Source organism: Temnothorax americanus, unplaced genomic scaffold (genome assembly GCF_048541705.1).
Source record: "Temnothorax americanus isolate GAGA-0224 unplaced genomic scaffold, ASM4854170v1 Scaffold3, whole genome shotgun sequence".
Lineage (NCBI taxonomy): Eukaryota > Metazoa > Arthropoda > Insecta > Hymenoptera > Formicidae > Temnothorax > Temnothorax americanus.
Window position 1 is genome coordinate 3,990,373 of NW_027509442.1, and position 24,947 is coordinate 4,015,319.

The window sequence follows — 24,947 nt, forward strand, 5'->3', positions numbered from 1 at the left end:
CCTTCTTGTGATATATCCGCCGCTGTCGCCGACGAATTCGATGTTGCCCACGGATGAATTAGGAGTAATGGAACAAGCGCAAATGAAAAGGAACGCAACTAAGTGTAACACGGCCGTCGACTACTTTCGCAAACAATTATTTATCGGTTCTACGAAACGAAGCGGATAGCTTTAATTAAAGGCGCGTGTACACGGCCAACTGAAGAGCCTGCACATTTCAAAGGATTGTGAGTGCACTTACGGTCTCTTAACATTTATCTACCACGGCTTTAATTATCGGCGTTCCCCGTTCCGCGAATTGTTTGACTCGCGAGGAAGAGGGTGATTAACGAGTATAGATAGCTACCGCGAGCTAGGCAAAAAATCGCTTCCCGGTTTTTTACGAGTACCGCGGAAGTACCGCGTTGAACGTTACAAATGTGATACAAGATCCGTAATAATCTGCACCTCATACGTAACAAGAGGATCATTTTCTCGAAGGCCAACCTATAACAACGGAGTTGTATATAAATGCGATATTAAATTCTTTTTTAAATCGTTCTTTGTATTATAGAATTTTCAATGAGCGATTATACAATTTTGCAGTAGGTTATATGCAGTATTCGACAAAATCGTTAAAACACCTTCACAAATTGGAAACCATGTATTAAGACATAAAGTTAACACCGACAATTGCCAGATTTATCGTATTTTTCAATGAGAGAGCTGCGATTTTTTATAACAAATATAGCTTTACCGAGAATTACGCAGCTTCTTTCGTTCGTGCTCACCCGCAATTCAATATGAAATATGCAAAAATACGTTCATCTCACACATTATCATAAATATTTGTATAACTATTTTTCAAGAGATATTTTCTATTTCTGAAGTGGCCTTTTTGTATAAAATTTTATTCAAAAGTAAAGATCGTTGAGAGCTTTGTTTGATGGCAGGGCTTCATCGCCCTATGTTCCTTCAATAATTCTCTCGCATTTCTCTTAATTAATCTTTCGTGTTTCTCAACTCCCAATAGTTTGATTCTTCAACTTTATTAGATTTTTAGATTTTTAAGTTCTGCAAGCGCTTAACAATCTTTTAAAAAAAGCCTGAGAGATTTATAAGTCTCTACGATGCATTTGATCTCATTAGAATATCTTATCAAGACATTTTTTAAAATTTGATAAGAAGTAGAAATAATCTTTTCTTTACACAAATTGTTCTAATTATAGATATTTTATGATAAAAACAAACGTTCTTGTAAATTATTGATTACGAAGTGTGTTTTGTTGCAAAATTTTGTTTCTTGAATAATTTCAAATTTATTTTTGTTCAAAATCTGTTAAAATTCTGATTTAGGATATTTCAAGATATTTAGTATTGGAAATTACTAAGATTACAAGAAAGATAATGACTATATAAACACATTTGTCACGGAAAAGTCATCAAAAAATCTGTTCTTAAAATATTTTTTAATATACTAATATATGACTAAATACATTTTTCCTAAAATATTTTCAATACAATGCATCCTATTGAAAACAAAATTGTAAACACAATTTTAATTGTTGTCGATAATTCATTCGTTAATGAATTATCACGAGAATTACATTTTATGCCGGTACATATAATAATAATAATAATAATTACGATAACAATAACACGGTCGACAATGCCGATTTCGTCTCGGCGAAGGCACGATATTTCGCGATTAGTTTCGCGTTAATATAATTATGCACACCTTTGTTTATCAGGCTCCGTTACAGACGTAGTTCCATTATCTAAAATGGAACAAAGGATTACTTCAGGACCTAATTAACTCCTTGCGTGCACCGTAACAGTGCGGTTGCTTCTCCTCAACCCCTCTCTAACTCCTGATCGCAACGAGCACGAAAGGAAGTCCGCGCAAAACAAAATTTCATGAAGCGGAATTTTTGGAATGTACTTTGTCGACAAGTTTCATGAATCACGCGGCTTCCTCAACAAAGATTCCGCATTCTTGTAACTGACGTAAGCAGGCGTGGAATAATGAAGGTAGCGCCAAAATATTCTACGCATGTAGGACTTGGGTTCAGTTTGGCGACTTGGAAGATACCTCGTTGCCTTAGCATTAGCTTCCTAAGATTCTTGCAAAACGTCGATGTGATCAGAAGCTCGATTATTTCCGCATTGAATAATATCAAGCTACTTGACTCGTACAACGATGCAATCTATATTTAAATTCAATATGTATCGTACCTTTTTTCTTATATGACGTATATTATAATCCAGATCTAAATTAAAAGAAAACTGTTTTAATCATTTTTCCTTTTTCGCACGCTAATAATAATTTCGTACTCGTCATCTGATTTTTCGCGGAATCAGTAATTTATATAAATTTAAAAAGATTTACAAACATAAGAAATTTTAATTTCTGTACTCTCAATAAAACATTTCAACAAGAGAGAATAGATCATTTGCAACGAGATTAGTATAGTTGAAAGGGAGTTCGAGAAGAAGAATAATTATAATCTTTCTCATTGTATCGTGCCATTACGTTTCTGCTATATACAGGCGTTTACTGCAGTTGAAAAATTCGATGCAATTTCGCGCGCGAAACTATAGTCGGGCGTCCACATCGGGTAGGAGTGGGGAGTTAACTAATCGCGAGCTCAAATTAACTCATTATTCTCGAGTTTAATTTCCGCGGCGTGCCTCATTTTGGCAGAATGAGAGGGCACAAAAATAAACTCCGGATATCATACGGCAAAACGAGGCTCCGCGAATCGTGCAATATCACGACGAGGAAAGCGGGGCGAAGTGTAGTTTGCACGGGCAAAATGCAAGATGCTTTCAATGACAATTAAACTACTCGTGGAATAACTCTCAGTTTGCGAAAAAGTAATTGACCACTCTCCGCGAAGTGAGTTTTATATATGTATTTTTTTAAATATTCAGTTAATTGAGTCAAATTCTCGAACTTGCATCTTATACTAGCTCGTTAGATATACATGTATGAAATGGCCGAAAAAATTTCGCTTGGAGAGAGTTTTTATAGAACAAGTTATACAACAAATGTGTGTGTGCAGTGTGTGTGTTATACTTAATTATTAAGTGCGTTAAAATGTCGTCATTTATCTGTAGTACTTAAACAAATATACTTTAGTCGTTGATAAACATTTTTTAACAATAACAAATTTAATTACATTTGAATAATTAATTAATACTTTTATAACGATGCGCCCCAAAACCGCATCGTTCCCGGCGAACGGCGCCCGGCCGAACATCCGCCGGGCGAGGAAAAGCACACACGGTGTGCCATATTTTAACGTCGCGATTGCGTTCGGCGGTCTCCGGTCGGTAGCCGCGGTAAGTCCTTCGCGTGGACTTATTTGAACGCGATTTTGTAAAAGATTAAAATATGGCACACCGTGTGTGCCTTTCCTCGTCCGGCTGACGTTCGCCGGGATGCGCGCAGTTTTGGGGCGCATCGTTGTACTTTAATAATTAGAAACTTTTACGTAACGTCATGTTATGATTTTAAAAAAGCTCATATCGTAAAGCACAATACCCAATACCTACTGATAAAGTAGATATAATTACTAATTTTTGGAATGTCTCTGAATTCCTCACATTTTAGAATTGCGGCATCTCATAACGTACGCTTCTCCTGTGTTTAGATCTTTCTCATGTATGGTGGATTTACATCATACATGCACAAAATACAAAAAAATTGTTGAAAAACGCATTGCAAAATAAATATTACTTTGTATCAGGTTACCCAGCTAGTTTTACCGAATAAATACACGTAATAACTCACGTGAAATATATTCTGCGTATGTAAAAACCGCCAACGCGCGAATACGTTTATGACAACGAAATTACAATCGGGATAACGGTGCTTACGCGAATGTAATTGAAAATTTTGCATGAGCTCGCAAAATTTCTTGATATAAATGACGTCATTTTCTAGCAACGAATGCTTAGCAAACATTAATTTATCACATTTCGGCGACACGACCTACCGCATTTTCATATATTAATCGCTTATCGAGCGAGAGAATAGCTGGCTTATTAAATTTCCAGATATTTATTAAGATATTTTATAGTAATTTACATAACCGTATTTATATAATTAAATGTGAATTACGTCTAGTTTTTTATTATATATTATATAGTAATAAAATCTCAAAATTATACATATTGAGATATCTTTTTATGAGTAAACTAGTTTTTTTATTATTATATTAACCTATTTTTCAAATATTGCATTAGAATAATAATAATAGAGCATGATAAAATATATATATATATATATATATATATATATATATATAATATGCCGTAGATATAAATTATATAAAATTATTGTCACTACTCTCTTAATTCGTGAATAACGTTTATGTAATTAAATTTCCTATTTACAGTCAGAAAAAGAATATTACACGTATTAGAATCAAAGGTGCTTTTCTGTGACATGCAGTTGCGCGTAATGGATTTATTAATTCCAACACTAGATCTTTATGCAAAAGAAGTATGCAAACAGGGGGGAGTGGCAGATAAACGCGGCTACTAAACCAGAAATATTTCCCTCTATTCTAACGCGTATAGGTAAACAAATTGCATTTTGCCCGGTTTAAACTTTTCTACCGCGACGATATCGCATTTTCCTGAGAACAACGGGCAAATAAAACACCAGCTGCTGAATCGGCAGTTTTTATGCCGTATCGCGGGATGAAAATGTGTTTCTGCTTTTCCGAGTCGCGCGGTATTTTGAGGATTTTCAAAGGCTTTCCGGAGATTCTTGAAAATATTATTCCTCGGAGCTTCGTGAAAGAATGAAAACGGTGAATACATGAAAAAATATTTTAAAATATTTCAGGTATATTCGTAATATTGAAATGAGTGAAGCAAAAATTTGTGCATTACGATCAATGATGTTTCCATTCGGCATGGAAAACATGATGAAAAAGGTGAGTTATACCTACGTGAAAGAGATCATCACAAGAGCGCGACTTAATCCTCTCTCGTTAATACGTATACGTATATCTTTTTAAATAATTTATAATTAAATATTTTTTCAAAAGCTTTTATCTCTTTATAAGTATAATCGTGAGAGTTTTAAAAAAAGCTGCTGCTTTGTAGTTTATTCTGATAACATGGACGTGAAAGATAGAGAGATAATAAAGAACAAAAATATATTCTAATTATTATTAACATCGCTCGCGCTAACCATTATTAATATTTTATTATATTATTATTTTAATAAAACGTGAACTCACTCTCTCTCTCTCTCTCTCTCTCTCTCTCTTTCTCTCTTTGCTTTTTGCTAAATGTTAAGCGGGTATGAGTTTGCGCTTTATACGCGCGGTGAATAAATCGCAAACCAGAAATTGCTTGAAAGGCAAAGTTTCTCGGAATCCGCGCTTCATTGACCAGAGACAGGCCAGAGTCCGAGACTGTTACGGCCGATAAGAGACGTACAATGCAACGGTAAATTTCGCGCGAGCGCGCCCACCGCGGAAACTTGCCGCAACGACTCTAACTTATCTTCGTGCCTTCCACGCTCGTAAACGTACTTAAATGCGGATATAAAGAATCGACGAGGTCGAGTCGCGAGATATGCGGCGGCAGATGCGCGTTAGTGTCGCAGCTATAACCCAGAGAAACACTGCACAATTCTTGCGAGCATGCAAAGTCAAAAAACCAAGAGAAGCAAGATTCTCAAGACCGATTACGTGGAAGTATCGGTATAGTGCGGATATAATTCTGGACTGAGGACGCGCGTGATATCATTGGGATTCCTGCAATTTATTTTGTAATTTTGAAATTGTTGATCAATTTATTCTTTTTTAAAAAGCTATTTTAAAAAAATAAATTTAAAAAAATAAAATATATAATTTTAAAAAATTACATATTTATAAAACTTGATTCCATGAACAGTTAAATACACTGAAAAATGCAAAAAAAATACAATAACAAAGTATGTATACAAAAGTGAAAAGCAATTAATTTTATTTCTTTTTTCATATCTAAAAAGTATATAGGAATCTCTAAAACTCCACGTCCACTACAGTGTAACATATCCATAGAGTTATAATATAAAAATTTACGCACGTCGCATTCCGGATTTGGCAATTTTTTACGTTATCGTTATTTCGAATCTCCGTCGAGAGGCGATCGGTTCCGAATTGTGAAAATCGGATTACACGGTGCTGTCATACCCTCGATTACAATCAACAAAGACCCTCCATCTTCGCGCAAGAGCGGTTTATTAGTTCGCAAGCTAGGCGAAAACGACATTGAATGTGTTTGTCGAGTATCTTACGCGATTAGAGATGTCCTTATGTACAGATATAAGTGGAAAGTGTGTACAAACAGCTACTAGGCTGTCGCCGAAGATTATTTGCTCGACTCACCTCGCGACGACGGGAAGCGTGAAAGGAACTCGCAGCTCGAATCCGACAGAGACGAGGAGCGTGAAGAGTCACACTGATTAATTAGCGGCAATTATACGGCGGCTCTAAGATAATTAGCGATGCTTAACCCCGTTGGCTCGTCCGATCTCATTGCAAACGTTCCATCGTGTACAAAGTGAACCGCACATGCACACAGACACACAAACATATACTGCAGAAGGATCAAACCCTTGTCCACAGTTAATTTAACAGCTGATGACGGCGGTTAATTCATGGGACCACCCTATCTCAGCTTTATATCACAGTTTATTGTTTATTATTTACACGCAGGTGTCGCTCGAACGTGTTGATTAATGCTGCCGTTATTTAACGTTGTTTTTCGAGTTGTTTGGTTATATCGTTGCCGTCGCTATTGATATTTTGTATCAAATGAAGCACCAGGCGACGCGTCGCGACATAGTTCCTTCCGTCGATATTTTTACTTTTGCAACGAAAAGTAAATCACATTTGAGTCCCACCGTGTCCCTCGCGCTTACGAGATTGTTTTCGCGGAGGCACATTCGACGAAGTGAAGTTATATGATCGCTGAACCGTACTCTCCGTACTCTCAAGTATGTATTGTCAGCTACAGCTCAGTCCGTATCTCCCGGTCTTTCCGAATCCTAAAGTTGCGGTCGTTGTCTCTTGGCGATTATTAAAATCTCTAAAAATTCAACAATTCAAAAATAAAACCCATAACTGATATAATATTTATAGAAATAATTAGATAATAAAATTGCTTATATGCGCGTGCCAATTAATAGGATATTTGAATAATTAATGAGAGAGTAAACTCAATAATAAATATCGTTTAATAATTTGAAAGGTCGAACAATTAACGCGAAAATAAACCTGGTATATATCGGTTGACGAGATAGTGAATCGATCAATAATTGACGCGAAAATACATGCGATCGCGGATAAAAATTAAATTCAAAACATCTAAGGAGGCAAATCCAATTTCATCCACGTTCGTTTAAGTGTCTTTAAATTTTGCGCTATTAATTTGAACCTATGATAAAACAGCAAACACGGAGGAAAAACAAAATTAACAGAACTAAACGAACTAAAAATAAACGATTAAAAGCAAATCCGCGCTCGCGCATTGACAATCTCGGATAATTAATGCGCGGAAACTCGTATAATTAACACGAAAACAACCTGAATGTTCAGGCTCCTTCAAGATCCTTCGCGTAAGAAGTGACTCGTTCTTTTCAAGGGATTCTCGCGAAATTCCAAGGGGGCTGTGAAGAAGCACGAGCACGATCGTCACATAGTTCTGCCGCAGCGCGCGTATATCGATTCTCAATCACCGAGCCGCGTTTTAACAGGCGTCTACGTTTCGAGGACGATATCGCGAGAAATGAAACCAACGTTGAAACTCTTCGCGCTCTTGTCCCTATCGAGCGTCGTCGCGTTTGTGTCCATCCTTCGAAGGATCATCGAGAGGCACGTTTCGATCGACGACTTCCTCGATCGTCGCCGAGCCGTGCACCATCGGGACCACGCGCGATCACATCGTTCACCAGTGATCAATGGGTCTGTCAATCGTTCACTATTCACGCGAGTCCCCGACGACTTAGCGCGGGATCTTGATCGAGAAGCGAAAGATGGAAGACCGTGGGGGAGGTCGAGGGCGCGAGGCCGCGCGAGGACGCGAGATCGATCGCGAGTCGAGGGAAGAATTCGGACGACTTTACGACGACAGTGCGACGACAGGTGAGCCGAGTGTCACGCCGATGAGGAACGAGCGGGATGGTTCTTGCGCAAACCGTACGACGGTACTGCGGCCGCCGGCGCGTTACCGCGTTGGGAACCTGTCCCAGAGTGTTCCGTACCGCGGCGCGCGGCTCTCTGCGTGCTAACTGGCGCAAGCTCTTCCGAAGCCGGGGACGGGACGGGACGGGACGGGACGGAACGGGACACGGGTCCGGAGCGGCGCGGCGGAACTCACGAGCGGCGAAACGGGACAAAGAGGAAGCACGATTATTCGGAAAGGGGCACGCGCGGCCCGCGCGACGAGATACACGGGGGATAAAGCGATGACCGAAAATTCGTGCGCCGATTCCGCGATATCGCTGCAGAGCCTGGTTTCAGCCTGCCGGATATTAGCCAGCGAGTCCCACGAGTAATGCATAGCGATATGCGCTGCTAAATTATTAATAACGAACGCGCGATATACGCTTCAAACGATCCCCGCAATTTGCGTTTCCAACCGTTTATTTTGGGTAATTTTTTTTAATACAGGGCATATTGCGTAAATGCGGGTCATTACGCCGAGTGTATAGTTATTTATTAATTCCGCTAATCTCTCTGATAATGTCCCACTTACAATTTTTTTAAATAAAATTCTCCGACCCAAATACATCGCTGCTCATTACGTTCTAAAAGGAAAAACTTGAAAATTTATGGAACGGTAATAGGTAGGACGGGACATAGAATGTTGGTCTGTTTTTCTTCATTTGCAGATACCAGAGACAGAAGGAGAAAGGAGAAATTTTATAAATTATAAAATAGAGATGTGTGAATTGAGACGAAGATACTTTACATATATATCGATCAATAACTGAGGTAAATAACCATGAAAAATATTTGCAGTTGAAATTTTTTAAAAGTTCGAGGTATAACATTGATATTTTGCGATATAAAGTCAACATTAAAATATTGAAAATTTATTGATTCTCCTTGATAAATGAAAAAATTTAAAATAACACACTAATAATTTATATATAGAAAATATGGAAAACGAATAAGATAACTGATCCAGTCACTGATAAAATAGTGCAATGTTTTTGCATTTTATCTCTGTCGGGGACTTGAACTACGAAATCGAATCGGAAAAGTATCTACTGTTTTATGTGATGGATGAAAATATAAAGGTGACGTCCGCGACTTCGTTCGTTTTATATTATTTTATCTATCTCAAGACGGTCAACACACAAGATATGACCATTAAATACAGACTTTTTGTGAAAACAATCACTATAGACGACAATAATTCAAAAATTTCCAAAAACGATTAAAATTAATTCTATTAATTCAAAATTGCAGCTTAATTCAAAAGATTCAAGCGTGAAATAAAGAAACAAATAAACTTTAGATAATCTGTACTAATATTTATAATTTTAGGTCACTATATATATGTACAATATGAAAATATATCTCAGCATATAGTGCCTACCGATAATAAAAAAAAGTCTACCGATCGCAGTCTTATTCGTAGATCGCAATTTACAACTTTTATAGTTCAGACCTGCAGGTGTAGTTTTATAGCTCATGAATATGAGGGAATATTCGATGTTCTGCGACTACGACTAACGCCCTTGTCAGACTTTATTTACGCGATATAGGCGGGTCGCCGTCCATAGCCGGAAGGAAAATGTTTATGATGCGCGAATGCATTAAGCGAACGCCGATCCCGTGATATGCGTCCGCATAAACCCGCATTTGTCCTGCATTTACCGAATCGATCGATACCAGTGTCTTTCGGTCGTGTAAAGGGAACGCCGATGGAGAAAACGTTCTTTCACTCTCGAGCAGATCAGACAGATAAGTTTGTTTATCCGGGGAGCGAGGGAGGGCAAAAGAGGGAAACGAGAAGTTTCCTTACGCACACACACGGTGCAATCCATACCCTACCTACTTGCGGAGTGACCTGTGGGACCCTATAGGAACAGCAGCATTCTGCGACAGTAGTGTCCCTCAGTAAATTCGAGCTCACGTTGCCGAAAGTCCGAAACAAGGTTTTCTCTCTTGCTCTATCTGTAATTTCTTCAAATAATGCACGAGCTACTCTGGGACGCTATGGATTAATTTTTTGACGTAAATCTATCCCGAAAGTAAGTAAAAGTACGAAAAACAAAATAAAAAATAAATGAATATATATAAATAAATAACGAATCTAGATTCAGCATAGTGAAAAACTAAATTTGTCTGTTGTGACAAAGGAAGAACCGTAGTGTCGGAGTTTCCTCTTCATCTTGGTTAATAAAGGCAACATTTCCAGGACGCGTGTCAGAAAAAAGGCTAATCAACTATTCTCTCTCTCTCTCTCTCTTTCTCTCTCTCTCTTTTCCACACGCACTTTTTTCTCTTTTTCTTTGCAAAACGCGCCCGTGCATATGCATCACCCGGCGTGCGCCTTGCGCATCTTTATTCTCGTGTACAATGTGCACGGTGTGTGATGCATTTTTTTAGGGCGCCGCAAGAGAGAGAGAGAGAGAGGCTTGATAAAGAAATCTCGGTTTCGCGAGAGCTCGCGCACCGGGATACCGGAAGCGAGGTAGCAACCTAATTAAAACAAAAACTTGCAGCCGCTCATTACCGGCTTAATACGTTTTTTCGTGCGCATAGAGCATATTAGAGCAACGCGCGTCGGAACGTACGTATAGTACCTGAAAAGTCGCGCACAAGATTTACAGGTGTAATATTATTAGTGCGGAAACAAGGTTGCCAAGCAGTCGTCTTGAAAAGGAGAAGGAGCAAGGTATTTAAATACCTCTGGGTTGGAAAATATGAAAAAATGCGGAATGCTATATTTAAGTGGCCATTAAACATTTCTTATTAATGTAAATTTAATAAAACAATTTTATACTTCACAGATTTCCTCGCTTGCTTATAAACTTCTGAGTTCAAAAGTTCAAAGTTCAAACTTGCGCAAGATGATAATTATGACGTTATATAATCGTGCCGCGATATCTTGGATATCAAGATAAAATGCAAAGGATATAGAGAAATCAAGAGACACGTGTAAGTGTCTCGTGCCAAGTACTCGCGGAGCGAGACCGACCGTGACTCATTTACGCGATGCCACGAGTTGCGAATCTCGAGATGTTGAGATCTCCAATAACGAGTGAATCACGAATCAAGTTCTAAGTAGGCGATAGCTTGGGGTCGATTTATATAATATGTGATTACATTAAAAAAGCATTAATAATCTTAATAATACTTAAAAAAATTATCTTTGACACAGAAAGAAAATTATATATGTATATATATATTTACGTACGTAATTTTTTTTTTAATTATACATACGTTATATTTATTCATTAGATGCACAAGTTATATTATGTTTATGTTATTTTCGAATGCAAAGAAATGTTAAAAGTCCAGATATTTAAATATTTCCATTTTTGATAACTCAGTTCGCACACACTTCTTCTATGAGCTTTCATTTATTAGCGAGTTGAGAATGAATTTTTATTTAACAACAATGATTTACGTTTTCAAATATTTTCTTGTATTAAATATCTTGATAATTAATCAATGTATCAATGGGAACATGTTTTACTTCAAATTTATAAATAAGCTACTGTGTAGTAAAAATAACAGATTGCAGCAGCAATAAACAACTGTAACTAAAATTCAAAGCGAAAGAGAACTATATAAATGAAAGAGAAGGTAGAATTTTCGTTAAAAAGAAATCGACTCCGAGTTCATCAGGAATTGTACTGTTAAGAGGAAAGGCCTCAAGAGCACCTAATATAATTATTTCATTATTCGATAATATTATACCTGTAGTTTCTGCAACAGCAGTAGAATCAAAAAATACAAGATCTAAATTTTGTATTTTAAATACAAATTCTATTTAAATCTAAATTTATCGTCGAAATATCGCACGTGAATTACATATTCCGATTGTTCAATCGCACAAAGATGAAAATTTCGAAGAATCTCATTACCGAGATAATTCTCGTGAAAAATGTAAAGTTTCACAATTGGGTAACTTGTTACGAAATAACTGGAGCATCGAATTTATTAAAAATAGTCCCGTGCCGTTTTATATTATGTTGCATGTAAGGAGAACATTTTGTTTTACTCGGTTATTTCCACCTCAATAGCAGAGGAAGCATCGTAAAAATCATGCACTATGTGTTATTCAACATAATAGTTATATTATCCGCATATAGATGCAGTAAAAGTCACACTAATCAAATCGAAATTAAGTCTGATTAAATTACTAATAATGATCATCTTGAATTCATAACGGGTTTTCCGTAAATAACTATTATTAGATGAATACAATATTAAGATTTGCCGGTTATAAACATCGTTTTCTCATGATAATCAGCTAATAAATCATGCAATGCGCATTCGTGCGCACATTAATGCGTATAATTAATGAGATTCGATCGGATTCTTCCGTCATGTAAAATATAATTGTTAAATGATGAATAGTGAATAATCTTAGACATTTATTATAAATTCACGTGAACGATTATAAGGCGGTTATATATACTTACTTGATACTAACACGTTGTAAATAAATAAAGAAATTTCCTATCGAGACAAATTTTATTATAATAAAGTCGAGAAAGAGAAATCACGCGTTGCGCTGCTATAAGAAATTTTGTGAACTGCGGAAGGTTAATTAAATGCCGGCGGCGATCGCGCTAATTAGGATAGCCACGGGCACACTCGCGTTTTCGCTGGGACAGTTTGCATCGGAGTTTCGTTGGGAACTGCATCAAACGGGGTTTTGCCAATCCCGCCGCATACTCTTCCCGGTATTTCGCCGTTCCCATGATTTTACTCGGCAACGCTCGGTAGCTGTTACACGAACAGTTTCGTACTGTTATACGCGTATATATATGGGAAGTTTTTGCGCACGGTGCCTCGCACCCTTTACGTGTCCTTGTCGCGCCGCCCTCCCGAACCTCGTTAGCCGTTTCCGGGCTTTCCTATATTGCGCTCATTCACCCATTCATTGCCTCATCCTCCGTTATAACCGGAATCAACGATACGTTTTCCACTTTTTATTATATCTTTTTTTTTATCAATTATTCGATGGAAAGATTTGTTGCGCGGGACGTTATATTAATCTCCATGAGTTAGAAGAAAAATATTCATTACATTACGATTAGTCGGCGCGTTTTTTTATTTGCTCTTGTCTGCATATACACATTATATAAATATAGTTATACTTATTTATACAAAAATTAATTTTTATTAATTGTGTTTATTAATTTATCCATTTATACGCACTGAGAGAAATTTAAGTGACAACAAAATTTGATTTGCTGCGAGAGCAAACTTTTTGCTATTGCCAACAAAAGGTTTGTTACTATTGCTAAATTAATTAGCTCTCGCAGCAAACCAAGTGTTTACTGTCACTATACTGACAAATAATTTGCTAATACGGCAAAAAATTTCTCTCAGTACGTGTTGATGTAGGTTATTTATAGATTTGTTTATTTGTACTTACATTTGTTGTACGTTAATTCATTATATTCATGCTTCATCAATAATGCTTTAAATGTTTTGCATCACAATAATTCAAACTTCAACATAAAATACGGACGTAGCGTTTTACATTTGAATAAAGATCCATCATCAGAATTATAATCTAAATTTCCTCTCTCTCTCTCTCTCTCTCTCTCTCTCTCTCTCTCTCTCCCGAAGATTAAAGGGCGTCAGACATCGTGGAATAATATTCCCGAATTAAATATCTCGCCGTTTCAATATCGCTCCATTATAATATAAACTACGTATAACGGGACGATCCGACGAGAAAGTACGAATCACTCGTGGAATAATATCGCTGGATTGAGAATTCATCGTTTCAATGCGCGCTGCACCATTAAAATACAAGTCCAGGTATAATAAACAGTTGCGAGAAAGGAAAAATTGGAAAATCACAAATATCGCGAAATAATATTCCTATTGGTGTGTGCGTGCACGCGCGTGTGGGTGTATGCCTGTATTGACGTGAACTCATCAATTCCATATTGTCCGATTTCAATAACGTGGGGGCATTAGGGGTGCGGCGCAATGCCGTTCGCAAACTAAGAAACTCACCCTTTAAGCGTCGCCCGCGCTGCCGCTGCTGCTATAATACAATACTGCGAGAGCCAGATGCGACAAGCTGGCGCAACGTTTTTGCGCTACGCGAACTGCACGTTTGCTCGGCACCGCGACGATAAAAAACCGCGGTGTACTGGCGAATGGCGATCGATCGCGACCGGCTTGTCTTTTATAGTCTTTGGGAGCGCCGTGAAGCCCTCCTATTGATGAAGAGTAATCAGTCTCGAAGGCTCGCGGTAATAATGTCTTCGTTAAAAGCCCGTTTGAGTCATCCCGGCTCGATAGGAAAATGAAAATGCGGAGAACAACTTGAGCCGCTGCTTGATTGAACGCAAACAATTCCGCATGACGATATACACGCAACGGTCGTTATATTGCAGATTGTCGCGCGATCGCCGGCGCGCAAGCATACCGAGCGTGATTAAATATGATTAAATATTATTATGCAACGCCAAGTTGCAGCTTGAACTTGTAGACGCCGCGGGAGATAATAAATTGTCTTACATTTTTCCCCTTTTTTTTCTTCGCGTACGGTGTAGAATAACAAATAATTACACAGGTTGTTCTACTGCTGCATATTTTATTTTGTTATTTTTACAGAAAAAAATTTAAGGCGGTCTTTTCTTACGAACAATTAAAGAGGGATTTAATAGTAAAGTTAGTTTATTCAAATATGCTTGCGCAAAAACAATAAGTACTTTATACATACACGGAAAAAAAGAGTCGTAAAATATGGAAAACTAACATTTTTTTGCTGCGACCTAAAGCTCCATTTTTAGCAGCAGCAGTAACAGCAAAAGCTACTATTGCTAAAAATATAGCTCTCGCAGCAAAAAAAATGTTAATTGTCCATATTTTACGACTAGATTTGCTACGGTAGCTAATTTTTTCCGTGTAGTTATAAAATATACTCTCTAAATCTGAATCAGTGAATAGTCACTGATTCAGATTTAGAGAGTATTAGATAAAATCATTAAAAAGTGTAAATTCTTTTTATCTATATTATGCGTAGACACTTCAGGATAGAATTCTTAAGTTTAAAATATTGATATTATTGTCACGTGGGTCAATAAGATATAAAGTACTAATTGCCTCTTTTTTTTCATCGATGTATTATATTTATTCGCGTTGTATAAGCGCAAGCGATTTTGCGAACGTTTCATACAGCAAAATAATTTATATTAAAAAAAAAAAACGCTAGAGAAACATCGGAGCGATATAAATTTTATTACGGTCCGCAACGTATGCAACAAGCGTGTGTTATTCGAGTATTACTCGAGCATCTCGCGTGTTAAACGCGCTCACATTAAAGTATCGCGCATGAGTGTATGTAATAAAACATTAATTACCGGCGTAAAACGAACGTTACACTGCCGTCTGTTCGACTGGTGTTTTCACCTACGGCTTATGAATATCCTTTGACCCGGAAATCTGCCCTATCCCTTTTCGAGATTCACAAATGAAATGCACATTTAAACGCCATTTCCCCCCCCTCTCCCCCAGCCCGCCGATTATTAAAACCAGTCGCACCAGTCGCGTTACGGTGATGCGCTTAATTCGCTAAAAATTTCGTTACGCTCTCGTTTAATTTGCGAAATATGTAATCGAGACGGCTCGTTTCGCGATATGTAATTTATTATATCGCCCGTCGATGTCATTTGCGTTTTCGCGATCGATCACCGGCGGTTTCAGCCGTTGGCGGTGGTTTGGCGAATTTTGCGTTTAGGTCGACGTTGCGCTGATCGATAATATTGCAACATGAAAATTATTTTACTATAAGAATTGCGTTACTAAAATGGAAAATAGATGGATGACGTCGATATGTCATGGAAAGCGCAAAATGTAGGCAAATATGACCCATTGGCTGGAGCAATGGTATAAGCAGCTTTTCTCGTTTAGGGAGAAACATAAGGAAAATTTATGGAAGTGATGTATAAAGCCCACTTATTTGATCGTGTTGTTTATGCGCATATATATATAAAGAGAAAAATCCATCATTTTCTGTGTAATCCCAAAATGATGGATTTTTTTCGCGAACTAGTATAAATATTTCTTTCTTACTTATACCTAAGGCTATATGTATTATTTCGTTTTAATTATTAATATTTATGTTGAAATATGTGCATGGATATGTGGTATTCTTCGGTTCTTTGTGATTCTCATTCCTACGATTAATTAATCAACAATTTTACGAAAAATAACAACTTTTTCGCTGTGGCTTGAATCTCGAATCACCATAAGTTTTGATTGCAGCTGGTGAAATTTTGATCAAGATGAGCCCTCGATTGATTCACTTTATTCACTTTATCACTTCGTGGATTATTGTATTGCCGAGTAGTTAGATTACCCGATTGAACCAGATGTCCTGTATGCGTCGGTTTGAAACGATTCCCTTGTCGGCGCACGGCGTACTAAGGTTCGACAGTTCCTCTACGGGATTGGTCACGAAATTCCCTCCGAAGTTAAGATTAGTTAAGGATAGCGACTATCGGGAGAGTCAGACCGAAACTTTGCCCCCGTCCAACGCGACTTCCATAATATTTCTTCTCGTTTTTCTTCGATGTTTTGTACGCCCGGTAATTCGCCGAGGCGATATTCTACGAAACGAAGCATCTCCGGCACATCATATAGATACGAAAACCAAAGATTTGTGAAATTTCAGATTTAATCGTCGATATGAATTCCATACTGAGAAAACCAAGAATCCGTGAAAGAAATGCTCGTGTAATCAAGGATCTGTGAAGAACTTAAAAAAATTGGTGATCCATGACGTTAAAAATCTATGAAACATATAAAAATAAATGCAGATTTGTGTAATATTAAGGAATCTAAAAGTAAACATTCAATGAAATAATTTGTAAAAATATCTGATCCGCGATGAAAATTGATAAAAGAGGCGATGCGTATATATACATAATTATAATAAGTTTGCACATATATATATATATAAAGTATATATCTATCTGAACTGGAGTCTCTCATAACGGACTCTTACAAAACGTCAGAATCATTATCCTCAATTAGATACTTTTAACTAATTTACAGATCTTTGGAGAGATTTACACGAAATATTTTGTTCATTATTTCTTTATAATGTTGACGAAAATTCTGCGGAAAGTCGCAAATGTCGGCAAGAGATATTTAACACTGATATAATTAATCGACCTGGATGGAAAGTGTATGCGGAGAAGGAACTCGCACATACTACTCGTGGTGGCAATTTTTCCGGGAGAAAATTTGGCTCTCGGTTCCGACTTTGATCATTTTCGTGATAGCTCATAGACATCTTGATCCCTGGCTGACTCGTGACGAGGTAGCGCGAAGCTTCTTTGACTCTTTGCTCATATAAGTGACGAAGGTAAGTCTTTACGGTGTACAGGTGTGGAATCACGTACGTAAGTAGGCGAAGTGCGCTCACGGGCAACCAAGACGGGACATGTAAATTGGCAACGCGAGCGTTACTTCCAACCTGGAGGCTGGGACGTGACACGTATGTGTAAACGTATTACATACTTACACGTATAGCGCTCCTCGTCGCATTTCGTTTCAACCGAGAATTACCGCGGAAACAATTGAAGGAGATTGCGTTTGAGAAAATGGCAGGTATAATTCTTGGGAAAGCGAAAGAATTAAATCTGATCGATCGCAATATTTCGCGCACTCAATATAATCTTGTTCCCGTATATAGAACGTATTAACGCGCCGTTAATCTCAATAATATCCCGTTTAAAAGATAATAAAGACGTACGAGATTTAAAAAAACGCGATTATTCTTAGAGATTCGTTTAGTCAATATATAATGAAGAGAAACCGCGGTTGCAGTCGAGTTGCAGCACCCGGTACAAGGGACAAAAACAGATAAAGCGAAAGGTCTGTGGAGAAACGGTGCGGTGGAGAGAAACGCGAAACGATATATAACTCATGTGCGAAACGAATAGCACCTTGAGAATAGAAATATTCCTTTTAACTCCGCAGAGTTATAGGAAATATTCCTCTTAACTATGCCGTACCCGCGTGGCGTACCTAAAAAGGTATAAAAATCAGTATTTCCGCCGCAAAATTTTGTCACCGCGATAAATGCGAGGCATATTATTTATGAGGGAAATTTGCGTTGTGCGCGCAACATTAAAACGGGCCCACGGGGAACTGTATATTCATGAATAATAAATCAGGAATTTATTAAGTACCGTGATAGACGTGGACGCAAGGATCTGTGAAATTAGGGATCTGTGAAATCAATTGACATGTCATTACCGTTGCTAAAGCAAAATCTGCATTAAATTGCTCAATGCATAGATACAAAAAATTACGGAGAATACAAAGCTCTTTACACATACTTGAAGGATATGAAGTTGTAACTTGAGGGATAAATTGTATACAATAAAAATATAAATTTTATTTTGTTAAGAAAAGAAAATATATTCATTTTACTATGATTAATATCTTGATAAATTAATGTTAATGAATTATCTTTTACTAACTGTAAAACTCTGTCTTATATCTTGAACGTCATCGAAATGACGAATTGAAATCTTCTTTCAATATTAGATATTTATTGCGGATTATCATTATTTTTCCTACATCATTTACTTTGTATTCATCAGATATCCGTGAAGGAAACGGATCTTTGTGTGTAAATGTCGAACGAAGATCAAGAAACGTTTGAATGGCGAAGTCGGTATCCTCATCGCATCTCGCAATCACATCGAAATTAGGTGAAAGTGACACGTACAGAGACGATGTTCGCGATGAAAATATCAAACGACTAGAAAAGAAATATTCCTGAGAAAGATGGGGAGCGAATAAGAGACACCCTTGCGCATGAGGAATATATATATATACACACACACACACACACACACACACACACACACATGTATACATATATGTATATTGTATGCGGGATAATTTGGAGTCTGCTCTTCAGTATCCTTGCTCCAGATAAGAGGTTTACGGCAACTATCCCTGTCCTCGCGCTCTTCCAGACTTTTCTCCCTCTCACGATACTCCTCTTTTGGACTGCTCGTACCGTGCCGAGATTTATGCACTCGCCACACGACCGAATGCACAATTATATCATCCTTCTCTTCATTAGCGCGCACTTCGTTGCTTACATTGTGCTTACAGAAACAAGCATGCTGAATCCTACAAGGGTCGCATCGATCTGCAGAATGCATGTTACGAAGTAGTTTCGCAGATTCTACAGTCTCATTTAAATATAGCGATTTTTTGTGTGCACAATTATGAAATTACTTACAATTTTTTTCAATCAAAGAAAATACCTGCAAATTTTGATGCAACGATTTTCGAATACCTTATATAAATAATTTCTAAGCACTTAGAATAAATTTTATTTCTGCATGACTTTTTAGAATTGATGATAATAAAGAAATTTCGCTTCTCTCTATCTATGCGAAAACGCCCCGCTCAGTATCGGGAAGATTTCTATGTCAATACTTGAATTATCCGCTCATTGTAGAACAGCGGATACTGTCAGACGCACAAAGAGATCGAACAGACACTAATTGCCTTCTGCATTCAGTTATCTATCCCCCTTGTGTTCAGATGGCAAAAGAAACCACGATCGCACGATTCTTCCGTTTTCTGCGGTATATGTATATATATAAGAGAACAATTTTAATTAAATCGCTTCCATACTTTCTCAATTATATCTGTGACTTTCGGGCAATGCATAACCAAATATTGTATGATCGTAGCTCGTTTGTTTGATTGGACGACGAAGTAGAGGTTTACGTTTCATTATCTTCCGAGAGTTCTTTAGAACGCTCGGAAAAGTTAGATTCCGTTTTTGATGAAAAATCAACAAATGTTAATACATATATTTTTTTTCATTTAAAAAAATTGATGATAGCCGATGCGATATAAAAACACAAAGTTTTGTATAAGATTATCTGTTTTTAATTATTTAATATTTGCATGAAAACTCTCTTAATAATATTTATTAATTATAAGTATGTAGTTACTATTGAAAAGTAATTACCAGTAATAGGAGATATAATTATTATAACTAATACATTTGCCTTTTGTATTATCGTGCAACTTGAACAATTAATAAATAATCCAGATCTTGAATAATTGAATGAATTAGACGAAATAGAATTGGGAATCGTAATAAAAATATTTTCATACATTAAATAAACATTTTATTTAAAAAATGTCTCGTCCAATTCATTATAATTTTTGTAAATCATTAATAGTCGAATTATTTAATTAAAATATTTTGCGTTTGGATCATTACATTATATGCTTCTTCACTTATATTATTCTGCATAATTAATCAACCGTTCGAAGTTTCAAAATAATGACACAAATATTTTACAGTTTTAGTTCCCTCGTGCAGGGAAAAAGTTTTCAAATTATGACGAGATGTTTTGCGGCAAAATTTTGTAAAATGTCAACGTTTCCTATTCGATTGCTTCATCTTTATCTACTTCACCCGGAAAAAAGGGGCGGGCGAATTCTGAAATACGCGGGGGTAGAAAATACTTCGGTGCTCGTACGGTACGTGACTTATGGCGACCGTACGTATATCGTCGAGAACACCGCAGTTCCGGTGCCGTAGGAAGCATCGAAAGTGTGGAATATAAACTTTAACGGATGGCTTCTTCCTCGTGCACCGCGAAGTCTGATCTAGAACGCCTGTCCTGTTCATACAGTACCCTCCAGATGCCAGATACAGGGCATTTCATACCGCGAAGTTGACGTCACTATGTGTAATCCATTTTCTGTTTTGGGGTATACGCCGTCTATACCAAAACGGAAAATATTAAGCGACGCTCAGAAATTCTGGAATGTCCTATGTAGACAGGATTATTTTTAAGGTGTGCTATTCTCTGTGAGAAGGCAGAAAAAAAGCCAGGTCCATCTTTTTCTGACACACGATCAGAAAAAAATGTTAGCATTTCTATTTTAATGATATTTTTAGATGAAATCAGGAAATAACTTGAAATATTGAATTTATACGTATTGGTGTAACTTTAATATTCGCAATGTTTTAAAAGTCACGCACGAATATATTTCTGCTAGTTGTGTACAAAAGAAAATTGTTTATCCAAATAAATCAAAATGTCATAGAATCATGCTAATATGGATATGGAAGATATAAAGTTATAAATGTGAACATGCTGCTAATAAATAGTTTTAAATAAAAATTGTAATATGTTAATTAATGTTAATTAATTTTTATTTTAAGATTGATTTAAATCATAAGTTACATGCCAAATTCTCGATAATCCTTTTTAAATCGCATACACGTAAATCAAAACTTACTTTCTTTAATATCAGTAACGGTATCTCTCTCTATAAATTTCAGAATCAGTTATTTCGACATAGCAATTACTTAAACCGATTTTACATATTTTAAAAATCAATATTTGAGAAGAAGATATGAAAGAAATTTAAAGAAACAATATGCCGCAACACACAGAAAAGTTGAAAACTGTGTTGAGAAAATTTTATTTTACTCCCACAAAATGAAATGCTATCTTTATGAAAAGTTATACATTAACTACTAGTCAAGTTTCTTTAGAATTGCGCTTAAATATAATTTACTTCTCTCTATTATTCATTACCTGAGCGATGTAAATTAAATTTTCGTACTTGAAGAACAGATTCTTATCCGATAATCTCAATCGAGTATCACACACAAAACCTCTATCAATTTTTTGCTAATTTTTCAATAATCGAGTTTTTCGTAACAGAGAAATCTACGAAGAGCTTATCGTAAAACTAAAATTTGTAATATAAATTGTCGGCTAACTTAGGGGTCGCCGAATATATTTCTCGCTTTAAAAACGCTTGCAAAAATTGTGAATCTTCCATTACGCAAAAGATCGCCTTCTTGGCGTTCTAAAATCTTCACTTTGAATGGAGAATCCGCAATTTGTCATAAATACGTGTATAAGATGCGCGCCGAGCGGCGCGTTCTCCGTCTCGTCGAAATACTCCACTATCAATGCTGGAATCAACTGGATCATTAGGAATTCACGAATACCCGGAAAAATACTTACGAGCGCGCTCGATATACATATATACACACGACAACAGCTAAAACAGACGACGTCGATTATCGCCGACACCCTCGTGGCACGTGGGAAATCGATACCTAATTATCGTTCGGTATTCTACGTGCGAGCTGCCGCGGGAATTTCCTTCGCCGTAGTAAACTCGACCTGTCCTGCGCCGCCTCTATGCGCTCCCGAGGGATTACAGGGCGAACTGGTTCACGAAGTTAAACGCAAAGTAAAGGATACGTGGCGCTCGGTATTTACGTAAGCAACGAAATTTACGGATCGAGGGATGTCGCAGAAAGGCAGCATTGTATGTATATCTGAAGGATATACTCTCGCACGCATTTGCACCCAAATCTACTTCGAGTAACAATTTAAGAAGATACATATACGTAAAGGCCAAAGAAAGCGATCTTTTTCGAAGAGTTTTCTGCGCATTTCTTGACTCCTATCTCTTCAAAATCATACTTTTATCTCTCATGTGAGTCTAATCAAAATTTTGTGATTAGTACTCGTTTCTTTCGACGCTGTGAAATTGATGGTACAAAAAAGTAGAACAACATTTTTTTACATATAAATTTCTGTGTGTGTGCGGAAAGAATTTAAATATTTAGATTCCATGAATTTTCCACAAATATCAAACGTTATTGGATCAAAAGTGAGTAGTCTCTTACGAGGCGTTTGCTAAGATAGAAAATATTTTTCTCTATTTTGCATAACTTATTTGACACGAGTAAAAAAATTAACGCATGTTTACGAAGTCTGTCCAAAAAGGTTTCGAACTTTGTTTTTTATAATTTTTAGAGGTTTACTTACAACTTATTCAGTCTTGTCTCCTTCGAAAAATATTCCTCTGTTCATAACATCCACTCACAACGCCGCGCCGTTTTCACTTCTGGAAGCAGTTCTATTATAGTGCGCATTTATCAGAATCGTGCGTAAGTCCGTCTGCAAATTTTTCTTGATGTCTTCAATTGTGTCGAATATTCAGTTTTGGAAAAAGAAGAAAGTCTGCGAGGGCCAGATCGTGAGAGTAAGGAGGCTGAGGAAGTACAATCATCTTTGTTTTGGTACGGAAATGAATCAGCAGCAATGCGCGTGCTTGAGCGCGGGTCGTGGTGAAGGAACCATGAATTGTCTTTCTACAGTTCAAGTCAATTTTTTTTTCCAAAACGAAATTTACGTCGAAAGGATTCGACACTTGGAGACATCAAAGAAAATTCGTAGATGGATTTACGCGCGATCCTAAAAAACGCATACTATAATAGGACTGTTTCGGAAAGTGGAAACGGCAATCGAGAAGGAACATGCATGTATAAATAAGTAAACTGCCAAAAATTATAAAGACAAATTGTTCGAAATCTTTTTGGGCAGACCTCGTGTATACCGTGAAAGAATTTTATTATTCGATATCTTCTGTAGTTATATATCTCGCGTAAATTATTTTAATTGAATTCCTAAATGACAAATTTATCTTCATTATCTCGAATGACAAAATCGAATGAATCAAAGTGTATCAATATCTTAATTGTACAAGCTTGCGTTTTTCCCCGAGCTCCGAGAAGGAGCTCGTTCGTGCCGTTATTTACGAACCCACTTTCGAAACGATTATCGGCTCGCCCTTTCGGGACGCCGCCTTTTCCTTCTTCGGCCTCGCGTCGGCGTCGCCGCGGGACAGAGTCCGGCGGGCATTAGGACTTCACCCAACTCCCATCAGTCCTGCTGAAACTGCACAAGTTCCGCGCCCTCTCCGACCGACCTGACCTCGGCAAGGAAAATTTCACATCCGGGACATCTGCCGCTGCTTTGCCTGACCGCCGTTGCAATTAACTTTTAAGGCTGGCACCGCCTGCCCAACATGGGCGACGGAACCACGAGGCGTTTCGTGCGCTGTTACCCTTCTCATTCTTTGATAGCAATTCGGTAAAGGGAGCAAAAAAAGTCTAAAATATACGGAGGATTTCTAAAAAGCTCCAGCGAATTCTGTCAATTCTGTGGATCGTCTACGGCAATCTACGCTATAAGAAAAGATCGATCGTTATCGAAGCAAGATTATACAAAACGAAAAAAAAAAGCTCAAAAAATCATCTTGCATTGTTAAATTAATGCGGATCGATACCGCGCGATGCAATCACCGTGGCTATTACGAAGCTTCCGTGCTTCCGAACAAAAGTTTTGAAAAGACGGTAGCGTCAACGTGCGAGTATTGGATTACAAAAAGCGGATGCAAAAAGACCGAGAGAGAAAGAACCGCGAAAAAAAAGCTAAGGAGGAAACTCACTGTGTAACTTTACGTTGGAAGATAAAAGTTAACCGGTATCCACCGCGTAGTTGTTATTCTATCCCTGTAACAAAAAAAAGGATAACTCGGCGTCCCGGCGTGCTTATTTCTAAAAGCGAGGGCCGGGTAGGTACTTCACAAAATAGCCCATTGAGACCAGTAGTTCTTCAAGAGATTCCTTCGTTTTACGCGCCATTTAATCGAGAGGGTTAGAAATAAATTAGGTACGGTGTGAAGGCGCGTTTTCATCATCGAGAAAATTTTAGCTGCGAACAAACGCGCAGCAAGCAATTGTTATAAACAACGTCTTCTCAACTTCTCAATGATACTTGCAATTAATCAAAATTAGGATCGATAACAATTTTCGAACTAAAAGTGCATTTGGAATCAAATACTAAAAGAACAGTCAGAAATTTAATA

The 24,947-nt window shown here is 37.3% G+C and overlaps 2 protein-coding genes across 6 annotated transcripts in view; one reads left to right on the forward strand and one right to left on the reverse strand.

The window, feature by feature from the left end:
• Positions 1-14,371, reverse strand: part of LOC143900091 (cysteine-rich secretory protein 1) — a 66,098-nt gene extending 51,727 nt beyond the window's left edge. For 2 of the 4 annotated variants that reach the window (XM_077411059.1, XM_077411056.1), the window contains exons 1-2: positions 7,575-8,270; positions 6,375-7,077 (exon numbers count right to left, since the gene is read on the reverse strand). The gene's annotated coding sequence lies outside the window, so the exon portion shown is untranslated. Of the gene's footprint in view, positions 1-6,374; positions 7,078-7,574; positions 8,271-14,210 lie in introns of those variants that run through there. The other 2 variants (XM_077411057.1, XM_077411058.1) reach the window with 2 other exon arrangements.
• The window catches only part of LOC143900069 (uncharacterized), a 219,619-nt gene that overhangs the window by 178,625 nt on the left and 16,047 nt on the right, over positions 1-24,947 (forward strand). The gene's annotated exons all lie outside the window — the stretch shown is intronic.